General features: G+C 34.5%; 1 non-coding gene across 1 annotated transcript; it reads right to left on the bottom strand.

Annotated features, from left to right (window-relative positions):
* Positions 1 to 4,979: 4,979 nt before the first annotated feature.
* LOC122232398 lies at positions 4,980 to 5,085 on the bottom strand. The gene has a single exon (XR_006209751.1). It is a non-coding gene; the product is annotated as a small nucleolar RNA snR87 (small nucleolar RNA).
* Between the last annotated feature and the right edge of the window lie 8,443 nt (positions 5,086 to 13,528).

The following is a 13,528-nucleotide window of genomic DNA, read 5'->3' as shown; positions in this document are numbered from 1 at the left end:
GAACTCTCTCTCCCCTTCCACTAAGTGAGGACAAAATGAGAAGACAGCCATCTATGAACCAGGAAGCTGGCCTTTATTAAGACACTGAATCTACCAGCACCATGATGTTGGAATTCCCAGCTCCAGAACTGTGAGACATAAACTTCTGTGGTTTACAAGCCATCCAGTCTGTGGTATTTTGTCATAGCATCCTGAAAGGACTAAGACAGGTACTTTTGTATAATCTATCTTTAGCCCTTTGAGGTAGGTATCACTATTCATGTTGTCACTGGAATCACTGAGGCACATATTACTAACTAGCTTAGGTTGAAGTTCCAGGAACTCAATTATTTCTCTTCTTTTTTTCTTTTCTTTTCCTTTCTTTTGTTCTTTTCTTTTCTATTCTTTCCTTTTCTCTTTTCTCTCCTTCCTTCCTTCCTTTCTTTAAAGTAGGCTCCACACCCAACATGGGGTATAAACTCTCAACCTTGACATCAAGAGTCAGATGCTCTACCGACTGAGTAAACCAGATGCCCCAATTTCTTAACCTTGATCCTGTACTTTTTTGTAATATATAATAATACTTAAAGAATCCTTCAAAAAGGATTTTTTGAATGTCAGTGAGGTATACTAAAATGGGCATAAATGTTGGAAATTAATTTTGTCAAAGATTTCTTACATATCCATATACATGACATTTTATAATTTTGCATTTCTCATAGATTAATTCTATATTTTACAAGTATTAAAGACAGACTTTATAAAAATAGCATGTGTACCTTTAACATATTAACATACATATTCCATATTTTTAATTACTTGGGTCTGGGGAAACACTTCAAATATATATAAGACCTACTATATCAGATACAATCCCTAGTAACTAACTTAGAATGAACTGCTTAGTAACCAAACTTCTCCTTTCTAAGAACCCTGTGTTTCATAACACTTGTCCTCTCAGTCCTCTGTCTTCTCTTGGATTCTTGCCATTCACAGTGATTTCTCCACAGTTTTCTTAGGCTCCAAAGAATGAAATATTTCCCTTGGCTATTGTCTACATTCCTTAGGAGGTCACATTTGTGAGTACTCTCCCTAGGCCATTCAAGTAACTTGGACTCATTGTAATAGCAGCTGCTAATCAAACACAATGAAATCAAAACCTGGAATCAAAATGTGTTCTCCTGAGAGTATTGTGCATCTTTAAATCAGCTTCTGAAATAATGGAGAAAATCAAAAGGACTTATTACTTGATAATTATTTCAAAAGCAATTATTTTCCATTTAATCATTTAATTTTGAAAATAGCTTGAATTATATGCTTGTTGTGAATTTGAAATTACTGCTTCTCTTCAATTTGTCTGTGTAGAAATCTCAAGCCTATAACTAGGCACCATCTTATTCTAGCAAGAATCTCCTACCATATTGAAATAAAAGGCATTTCCTTAAAGTTGCAGCACTCATTCTCAATGAGAAAGAATACTGTGATTACTTCTTCAAGGAAGGAAGGTTTTTTTTGTTTTGTTTTGATTTTTTACCATTCAGATACACATGTTGGTAGTATGTTTATACATCCTTGCCTTTAAAGCCTTTCTTAATTTAGGTACAAAAAAATCTTTCTACAATGGCCAGGAATATAACATGGATAAAGGGACTTTTTAACCTATTAAAGAAATTTTTTTTTCCTGAAAATGAACTAATTAGAAACACTGTGCTTAGTATCCAAAGTCTATAAAGAACTTATCAAACTCAACACCCAAACAACAAATAATCCAGTGAAGAAATGGGCAAAAGACATGAATAGACACTTCTCCAAAGAAGACATCCAGCTGGCCAACCGACACATGAAACAATGCTCAACATCACTCATCATCAGGGGAATACAAATCAAAACCACCATGAGATACCGCCTCACACCTGTCAGAATGGCTAACATTAACAACTGAGGCAACAAAAGATGTTGGTGAGGATGCAGAAAAACAGGATCTCTTTTCCATTGTTGGTGGGAATGCAAGCTGGTGCAGCCACTCTGGAAAACACTATGGAGGTTCCTCAAAAAACTAAAAATAGAACTACCCTATGACCCAGCAATTGCACTACTAGGCATATATCCAAGGGATACAGGTGTGCTGTTTCGAAGGGACACATGCACCCCCATGTTTATAGCAGCACTATCAACAATAGCCAAAGTATGGAAAGAGCCCAAACGTCCATCGATGGATGAATGGATAAAGAAAATGTGGTGTGTGTGTGTATATATATATATATATATATATATATATATGTATATATGTATATGTGTATATATATACACATATACATATATATATACATATATATATGTGTGTGTGTATACATGTATATATGTATACATATACATGTATATATATGTACATATACATATATACACATATATACATATATATATATATATACACACACACACACACACACACACACACAATTACTCAGGAATCAAACAGAATGAAATCTTGCCATTTGCAACTACATGGATGGAACTGGAGGGTATTATGCTAAGTGAAATTAGTCAGAGAAAGATAAAAATCCTATGACTTCACTCATATGAGGACTTTAAGAGACAAAACAGATGAACATAAGGGAAGGGAAACAAAAATAATATAAAAACAAGGAGGGGGACAAAACAGAAGAGACTCATAAATATGGAGAACAAACTGAGGGTTGCTGGAGGGGTTGTGGGAGGGGGGATGGGCTAAATGGGTAAGGGGCATTAAGGAATCTACTCCTGAAATCATTGTTGCACTATATGCTAACTAATTTGGATGTAAACCTAAAAAAATAAAAAATAAAACAAGTTAAAATAAAATTAAAAAAAAAAAACACTATGCTATTCAAGGGACTTTGATAGTAATTAATCCTAAATCATCACTTTTTCTTTAGAAGTTATTCTATCTCATGAAATACAGAAAAGTGCATGACAATGTAATTTTTAAAACTGGTTTCTGAACTGAAAAAAGATATACAGCTTAGGAAGATGGTGCTTAAGATCTCAGTTTTTATTTTATGATGAACTTTGGTTATGTAATTTGTTATTAAGTCTGAGTCAGCAGAGAGGTATTAAAATTAATAAGCATCACCACGGTGAGTGCTGTAGAAATGGGGCAGGAAGAATGGTACATCACCTAATGACTTTCTTGCCTCCCTGCCCTCAACACTTTCATACAGGTCAGGTTAAACCAAGTGATAGTTCCACAAAGGAGGGAGGAAATAACATAAAAGGGCTCCATTGTTCAGGGGTTATACTTTTACTTTTGCCTTTATTTTGTGACAAATGTAGAGTTACAGTGCATCAAGTTTTATTATCCTTGTTACTGTTAATTGTTGTTCTTGTATTAAGGGGTTACTGTACAAAAACAACTACATGATAGCAACTAAACATATAGGGCTCTTACACTCCGGACATTAGAAGATACTAGATAAAAATGATATTCAGATAATTACAATTTACAATAAGTATGATAAATAGGAAAAAAAGAGGCCAACAAAAAAGAAGGGGAGAGAGGTGTTAATATCAGGTAGACTGAGATGACCTCTCATGGAGGGCACATTTCAGATAAATCCTGATGAATAAGAAAGACCCAGACAAATGGTTACAGAGACACTTCTTATGCCTTGTTCCTAAGAACAGTGTGAGCAGTGTGAGGTTCCTAAGCCTATAGCCCCTGTGTTTTACTGAGGTTGGAGCAGCCATGCCTAAGGGTCCAATACACTCACAATTATTTACTTTGGATTTCTATCTTTAAGGGGTCTATTTTTAACACCTTGTGTGCTAAAAGTCTAACTCCTCTTGATGTGGGACGGGGCAAATCTAGTTTCTCAAAAAGTTAGAAAACTTAATAAAGATAATCAATATCCAGGTCTCTAGGATATATAACGCATTACTGAATATGCCAGGGAGTCCTGCCATGAGTTCTCCTATTTTTAGTATTTCAGATTATAACCAAGTCTTTCGTATTTCAGATTATGTCAATCTACTTTGAAACAATGCACTCATGTCGATTCCAATCTTCCTTTGCCCTCTTTCCTTATATTTTATCATGTGCATAAAGAAATAAAAGCTGCCTCCATGGTTTTTATTTATCTTAACTTCTTTCTGTCCATGATCATAATCATGATGAAGGCACCTAATATTTATTGAATGTTGGCTATGTACCAGGCATAGCTAACTACTTAGTAAGAATATCTCAATTATTCCTCATACAAATACTATGAAATCAGTCTTATTATTATACCTATTTAACGTATTAAGAAGTATATTAGGCATTCATTCAAAGTTGCCAGAGTTACCAAGCCAATGAAACGGGAATAAGACCTATCCATCTGATTCCAGAAGCTGTACCCAGGAAGGAGAATTGTGACATTTATCCAGACAGCATTTTCTAATAATACAGATTTTGAATAGGATTGAGTGGGATTCATATATATTCTCTATATTCTCTAAGGTCTTTTATATCACAGAGAAAAATATGATTGGTATTGGTATCCAAATGAAAAGACCATGACAAACCACTACAGTCTCTTAAACTAGTTGAACAACGGGACCACCTTCTTGGAAAAGAAAGAGATGGCTTAGGCTTCTTAGGGAATCAGTAATTCATAAAGTAAAAAGCTCTGAAACTTATGCCAAGCTTGGCACTAAATTCTTCTTTGACAACCATAGAACAGAGGAATTGCAAGTTCTCTCCTGTTGCAACACTGCCAATGTCAAAACTGTCCACTATTCAAGCCTGCCAATCTTCCACAAAGCTCTCCATTCAGTTTTAGGGAAGAACATAGATGGTAATCAAATGTCTTTCATTCAAACAGCATTACAGCTGACACATGAAAAGATTCAGAAGAAAGGAAAAATAAACTGATTTCACAACTTCCATAGTCTTAACAAGAAACACTCATTGCTCAATCAAATACACATTCCCTATGGCCCTGATAGCCAGACTTTGAAACAGTCACTACACATTTTTGTACAGCCTATTGAGATATAAATCTTCTTGCATGCTATTAAACACGTGAAAGTAACATGAGTTTTCTAATACTAATTAGTAAAGTGGAAAGTATATCATCATTAAAGGCCTCAGTGGACATAAAAAGTGATCAGAGAGGTTGTACATAGCATGGTGGTTGAGCATATGGATTCTGCAGTCAGAACTCCTGAATTTAAATCCCAGCTAAGCAGGTTTTACTAAATGTTCTAGAACTGCTATCTTTTATATTTTTTATTTAATGTATTTTTCACTAGTGACTGCAGGTTCTTGACACATAGCTCAATTGAAAAGGCTTCATTTTATGACTACATTGTCTCTTTTTTTCCCTCTGTACCTCCAGATGAACAAAGGGGATAATGTGGATTCTAAGTGAAAAAGTATAATTTAGATAGACAAAATCTGATTCAGAAAATTAGAATTTTGTCAAAATATGGGGACATAAAAATAAAAAAAATAAAAAACAGAGTCATTGTCAGGATAGACGTTATTCTATCCTTTCCTCATCCCTTGTCTCCAGATGTTTTCAACATACAGATACATTTTATAGTTAAAAAAATAAAGGCTGGACTTACTATGCAAAAGCTAAACATATCTTTGTCAATGAACAAATCCAATAATCTACTTGCTTATGTATTATAAAATTAGCCTTTTTCTGTATAACAAACTATCTGTGTCATAACTTTAATAAGTGCCAAAAAATGCATGATTAAATTGTTGCTTAAATATTTGTCTTTTCTTATGTGAAGTCCTCAACACTGGCTAAAGAAAGATATTTTATCTAACATTACTTGAGTAATTCCATTTTAGCTAAACTAATTTAAAATGAAGCCTTCATTTGTATTAGCAGAGGCAGAATTGTGCTGAGATTCTAATGTTATTGATCTATGTGAAAATTACACTGTGAGGCTCTCCTTAATTGTATGTCAAAATCTAGTTGGCTGCAAAGAATATTTATTGTCAACTTCCACTACAAGATCAAGTTTTATTGCCAATATTAAATTCAAGCTAAATACAGAAATATATGTGACCTAAAAATAGGCCCATCATATATAACACATTAAGGTATGAATGCAAAATGTAAAAATTACTTTGACAGTATTCACTTTTGAGGCAGTCAGAGACAGTTACAATTTTTCACATTTGTCACAAAAATAATGCAGTTTATAGTTAAATGCAATAATATATAAGAAGTTATTATCCCTTTTTACTACAGCAAATATTATTGACTTAGGACTTCCTTAAGTAAATACCAATTCATGGGATTGTCATAAATATAATTATATTGTGAATTATATTTGTATTATAATTACATACAAATAATAAATATAAATTATTAATATAAATAATTTTACTTAAATTATAAGTATAATTTAAATATAAATTTATTTAAACATGTATTATAATTCTCATGTAGTTTAATTTAAACATAAATTTAGAAAGGTCTTTATATAAAAGGTATGTTTTCTAATTGTTATTACTCTTAACGCTTCTCTCATTTATTATTGCCTCCTAGTAAGGCAAGCATTACATTACTATGAAAACACATTGAGGTGTTGACACAATGCTACTAAAATATACTAAGTGTATCTCTCTTCAACTGGCACAGTAGCAAACTGTTTAAAGAAATAGGATTAATATAGAGCTATACTCCTTACCCAATACTTTTTTCGAAAATTAATTACTGAACAAAAATTTGAAAAAAAGGCATGTACTATTGTAGATGTTTCCAAACTATATTATTTGGAGAGAGGTATATTGTTATATGCATCTCTAAATGATGAGTACACAATAGACCAAATTTCTAAAATAACTAAAACATAAACACTGCTATTGTTTAATTCCTGAGGTATAGATGACTGGAAACTTAAAATACATTGCTCAAGGATCTTTATTCTGGCTACCTATTATTTGTCAATTTTAGATTTACATAAATAAGAAAAAAAAGTCGCTATTACAACACCAATCATAGAAATATTTTAGTGTGCTAGAGGACGTGGCAGTAGTATGATACCAAAACATTTAGATTCAGACAGGTTCTACTTCATTTACTCCCCAAACTTACTTATTTTTGTAATTTACCATATACTGGGTATGATTCAGATCCATTTTGGGGACCTTAAGAATATGTTAGAGGGGCGCCTGGGTGGCTCAGTCAGTTAAGCATCCGACTTTGGCTCAGGTCATGATCTCGTGGTCTGTGAGTTAGAGCCCTGCATTTGGCTCTGTGCTGACAGCTCAGAGCCTGGAGCCTGCTTTGGATTCTGGGTCTCCCTCTCTCTCTGCCCCTCCCCCACTTGCTCGCGCGCTCTCTCTCTCCCTCTCTCCCTCTCTCTCTTTCTCTCTCTCTCAAAAATAAAAACATTAATTTTTTTTTAAAAAAGAATGTTAGAGATACATCGCTAAGAGCTACTTTTATTATAATGAAACATAAAATTTTACCAGTATTTTTATTTTATATACAACATAAATCCAATTAATGCTGCACTATTATTATTCACATTTGAATTTAATTGACAGTACTTGAGTACTGATCACAATTTCCTTTCAGGCTTCCTAATCACACTACAATTGACATTATTATGTGACTTGTGGATCTTCAATTCTTTCTAGGATGGCACTTCTCCAGGTTATTAATATATAATTTTATCAATATAGATCTTTGTTTAAATATAATAGAATTAAAAGCAGTAAAATATAGTGTATTGTTAAATATAATATGATGACAAAAATGTGAAAGCATGATCATGGCTTTCAAGCCAGCAGCATATGACTATTAGCCTCTTCTACTTTCTCACAAAATAACCAAGACCCAAATAAGGGATTAAAAACATCATCAATAGCATGAAACTTAATACCAATAGACAATCAAAAATCTGAGAAGTGAAAAAAAAATTAATATTGAGAAAGTTTGATTGAAGAAAAAACAAGCCACCATGAAACTACTATGGGGGTTCCTCAAAAGATTAGAAATAGAAATACCGTATGATCTGGTAATTCTACTTCCGGGTATTTACCAAGGAAAATGAAAAAAAAATAATTCAGAAAGATATATGTACCCCTATGTTTACTGCAGCATTATTTAAAATAGCCAAGATATAAAAGCTACCTAACTGCCCATCAACAGATGAATGAAAAAGAATATACATATACAATATACATATTGTATATACATATACATATACAAAAGAACACTACATCATAAAAAAGAATGGTATCTGGCCATTTGCAACAACATGGATGAACTCAGAAGGTGTTATGAGAAATGAAATGAGTCAGAAAAAGAATGTTAAATACCATATAATTCCACTTACAAGTGGAATCTAAAAAACAAAACAACACACAGAACATGGTCATTGCCATAGGGCAGTGGGTGGGTGGTAGGGTTGTAGGGCAAAATAGGTGAGGCGGACTAAGAGGTATAAACAGACAATTACAAGTAAATCACTGGGATATAAAGTACATCATAAAGAATATAGTCAATAATATTGCAATAACTTTGTATGGTGAGTGATGGTAATTACATTTATCACGGTGAGCATTTCATAATGTATATAAATGTCAAATCACTAGGTTGTAAACCTGAAACTAATATTGTACGTCAACTATCCTTCAATTACAAATAAATTAATTAATTTTTAAAAAGCTACTCAGACTTAAGGTACACAAGTCCATGATATGGGCAGTTCAAAGAACTAAATCTGACTATCTAGGAAAAAATAACGGAAGACATGCTTTCAACCCTCACCTGTTCTCTGATTCACAGACTATACACACAATGGAAAAATGGACAACAACTCTTCTTCTCCCTTGGGCATTATTCTGTACTTCCATGCCAAAATACAATCCTAACACATACATGTTTGTATCCCATATCTACACACATCATTTTTCTCAAAATATATTAAATTCTAAATAATAACTTTTGGTTGGGGCGCCTGGGTGGCTCAGTCGGTTAAGCGTCCGACTTCAGCTCAGGTCACGATCTCACGGTCCGTGAGTTTGAGCCCCACGTCGGGCTCTGGGCTGATGGCTCAGAGCCTGGAGCCTGCTTCTGATTCTGTGTCTCCCTCTCTCTCTCTGCCCGTCCCCTGTTCATGCTCTGTCTCTCTCTGTCTCAAAAATAAATAAACGTTAAAAAAAAAAATTAAAAAAAAATAATAACTTTTGGTAACATAAGAGTGGCAGAGTGTTTATTCATCACAATCATTTCTCTGGGGGCACATTTTTCGTAAAAATTCCAGTAGAAATTCTATTTTTCTCATGTAACCCTATTACTCTGAAGAAGATATGTGATATATGAGGTTAAGAAATAAGGTTTTTAAAAGTCTAAAACCTCAATTTGCCTTGAAGTTGATCACCTCAATCTGCCTTCCAAATATACACTGAGGCATCAACAGTAAGGCCAAAGGCAACCTATTCACTCTTACCTTTGTTAACTACTTAGCCTCGTATCATAATCTCATATAGAGTAAAAAGTATTAGGAGAAACACATGGAATCAAGAAAATCTTGAAAAACAAGTACATAGAAAACAATATGAAGATTATTAGAGGAACAGCATGCTTTAAAAACTTACTTACTGTGAGATACAGAAGATAAAATAGCCAGATTATAGTTATTTTCTGAGAAATAATAAATTATGACCTTCCAAGGTCTCAATTTAACAGAGCAAAAAAAGAGGTATCCACATTAAATAAAATATCTACATTAAACAAAAATAATGAAACAAATCAAGAAATAATACTAAAAGTATCTCCAATGGCTGTCAGGGAAAGAATGAAAATTAGAAGGAAAAAAAGGTTAAAATGCTTTTGAAAAACTGAAATGCCACCAGTAGAACTGAACATGAAATATGTAATTCCCAAAAACACTAAATGATTAAAGCATAAAAAAAATTATGAAGCAAAAGACAGAAAGCAAAGAGCTAAGGAAGGAAACATAAACAAGAGAAAGCATATATAATTAAAATAAGATTTTCAATTTATGTTTTATTTTTCAGTACTTTTCATTCTTATCTCTTTATCCCACCTAATCTAAGGCAGATTGATCATATCCAGGAAAAGTACCCAGAGCAGAATAGAAATGAACTGGAGTTATCGGTTTTCAAGAATCAAAACACACTTTTGATAGAAATGATAGGGTAAGAGAAAGGGTTTTTGAATTTCAAATGTGAATATTAGTGCCAAAATCTATATACTTAGGAAGAATAACAAAAATATAACAGCCAGTTTTGAAGGGCAGGCTTTCCTGTCTCTGTGAGAAAGTGGACAGAGAGAAGTATAGTCCTCACACAGGGCTTAGAGATGGGTTCTGCTACCACTTTTATTTTCAGGGTTGGCTTCAAAAGGCAAAGGTAGAATATAACTCTCCAGAGAAGTTTGGAAATCTGGAATTATGTGAAACTTAATTCTCACTGTTTGTCCAGCGTACTGGAGATATATCCTACATCACTGGATGGAATCAGAAGCAAAGATGGCTGATACTATTCCACCTACTCTCTCTTGGCTCTCAACTTCTATGGAACAGCAGCCTTAGGGACCAAATGGAAAAGAGACTGTTAGTATGTGTTGGTTGCAACTGGCTGAATTGGCAAGATATTATACACAGTAATACTGATCACAAAGCGTAATTAGCCAGTTGTAAATAGTAGTGAAAGATAATACCAAGTTCTCAAATGCAGAAACTTATAGTTTTGGGGCACCTGATTGGCTCAGTCAGTTAAGCGTCTGATTTTGGCTCAGGTCATGATCTCACGGTTCATGGGTTGGAACCCTGCATCAGGCTCTGTGCTGACAGCTCAGAGACTTGAGCGTGTTTCAGATTCTGTGTCTCCCTCTCTCTCTGACCCTCCCGCACTCACTCTCTGTCTCCCTTTGTCTGAAAAATAAATAAACATTAAAAAAATTTTTTTAAAAAGAAACTTACAGTTTTGAAAAAGGTAATTTCTTTTTCAACTATAACTACTAAAGATTAAACTGAAAAGTCCTAAGGGAAGCAAAAGAAAAAGTAATAATTATATCTCAGGCTTTCACAAAGATCACATCAAATCAATCTATGGCTACCTATCACACTTGGGTCAGCCAGGTTATAAGATTATACAAATAATTTCTTCCTCTTGGTATTCACACCCTATGTAATCACCTTCCCTTGAGTTTGTAAAGGCCTATTATTGGCATCTAAATAATGGCAAAGGTAATGGATGTTACCCATTATGTAAGATTATGTTACATAAGATAACAACTACCATCTTGCCTGGAGACTGTGTTTCTTGCAGGTTTTAGTTGAGCAAAGTGCCATGTCTGATATTCTCATAAAGTAAGAACTGAGAGTGGCCTCCTCCAGTCGAGTCAATAAGGAAATGGAGCCCTAAGTCTAATAGTTCTTGAGAAACGGAATCCTTTCAACAACCATGTAAATGAGAATAGTTGGTCATTCCCTCAAATGAGTAATCAGATGAGACCTCAGCAGCAGCTGACAACTTGAATGTAGCCTTTATCAAAGACCATGACAAAAGGTACCCAGCTAAACCATATTCCTGGTGCACAGAAATGATAATAAACGTGTGCTGTTTAAATCCACCAAGTTTTAGAGTAATGTGTTACACAACAACAGATAACTAATACAACAACATCTACTGTTAAAACTTCTGAGGGGCACCTGGGTGGCTCAGGTGGTCAAGCATCCCACTTCAGCTCAGGTCATGATCTCAAGGTTCGTGAGTTTGATCCCCATATCAGGCTCTGTGCTGACAGCTATGAGGCTGAAGCCTGCTTCAGATTCTGTGTCTCCCCCTCTCTCTGCCCCTCCCTCACTCACATTCTGTCTCTCTCAAAAATAAACAAACATAACAAAATTAAAAAAAAAAACTTCTGAATGAATTAAGATGTCTTGGAATACTACTAAGATTGTGCTACCAAGTAAATCATTTCAACTGAGAAAACAGCTCAGGGAAAAAAGGCTAAAACTATCCAAGAAAAGAAGTATTCACTCAAGGTAACTGCAACTAAATGATAAAAATGAAACACAGAGTCAAGAAAAAAAAAAAAGTTAGATAAATCTAAGAACTCTCATTACACTGAACTGACTAAAATTTAAGGGATAATAAACATACTCAGTTTTTAAAAGAATTATACCTCCTAGAGAATGAGCTTAGACTCAAAAAGTCTGTGATTCTTTGCACATCAAAATGATCCTTAGGTCCCAAGCTTGTACAAGCTAGAATCAAGCTGAGAAAGCGGCTCAGCCCCCAAGGTCTGATCCCTTATGCTCACTTCAGATGTGGCCCAGAAAGATAATGAACAGAAAAATCAAAACAAAACTCCCAGAGGTCACAGCCAAGGGACTGAAGATGCCTAGAAGAGAGCAAAATTCAGACCTAATTAAGAAACTTTACCCTTCCTCAGTGTAGGATTTCTCATCATCTCTGCCAAGCAGCCTTTCAAAATTGAAGAATTAGTTACTGCTGGTGTTTCCCATCCTCTCCATTCAAAACATGACTATTTACTGTGGTTTTGTCTGTTTTTTAGACCATATATTGGGTAGGTAGGGGGCAAAGAACTTGCATTTTAAATTTACAAGACTCCCTATCAAAAGGCTCTGCACTGAACCTAATGTTGAGGCACTGCATATGATGTAAAGATAGTGAATTTTGAGATAAAGCTGTGAGTGAATGGCTTGTTTTGACTTTGCCTCACAAGAATAAGTGTATTTTGCCTGTGGAAAGGTCAGCTGAATATTTTTGAATAGAATATGAACAGCAGTAGCCATTTATGCTTATATCAGAGAGTTTTTCTTCTCTTTTTAGGAATTGGATAGGATTAGACTTCAATGCCCCCTATGAAATTAAACATGACTATGTGACTTTCCTTGGCCAAGGAAATGATGCCAATATATGAATGGCATGTGTTATTCCCTAGCTGAAATTGTATGAATCTGTGCATAGTTTACCACATCTCTTCCCACTTCTATGGTGACCATGTAAGACTATATAGGAATGAGCCTCTATTTGCTTGGACCTCTTTTTGAATATAAAGAACCAAATTTTAAGGCAACTCATGTCGGTGTATCATGACCTGATAGGTCATGTTGGATTATTGGCTTATTTACCATTAATACAGCCTATGCTGAAACATGCAACCATCCTTGATTTCTGGATAATAATTTGAAGAATATGATTCCAATTGCTTAAGTATGATAGGAATGGTTTACAAGAAAGAATTTGGCCTCTGTAACTGAACATTCCTAGCTTTAATTCTAGCTCACTCATAGTCTCTAAATTCGAGAAAACTGCTAAAGCTTCCTGAACCTTGTTCTTTTACAGAAGTGATATGAATACACAAACCTAATAAAGTTATTTTATTTTTTTTTTAATTTTTTTTCAACGTTTTTTATTTATTTTTGGGACAGAGAGAGACAGAGCATGAACGGGGGAGGGGCAGAGAGAGAGGGAGACACAGAATCGGAAACAGGCTCCAGGCTCCGAGCCATCAGCCCAGAGCCTGACGCAGGGCTCGAACTCACGGACCGCGAGATC

Source organism: Panthera tigris, chromosome A1 (assembly GCF_018350195.1).
Source record: "Panthera tigris isolate Pti1 chromosome A1, P.tigris_Pti1_mat1.1, whole genome shotgun sequence".
Classification (NCBI taxonomy): domain Eukaryota; kingdom Metazoa; phylum Chordata; class Mammalia; order Carnivora; family Felidae; genus Panthera; species Panthera tigris.
This window is presented reverse-complemented; position numbering and strand designations above follow the sequence as displayed.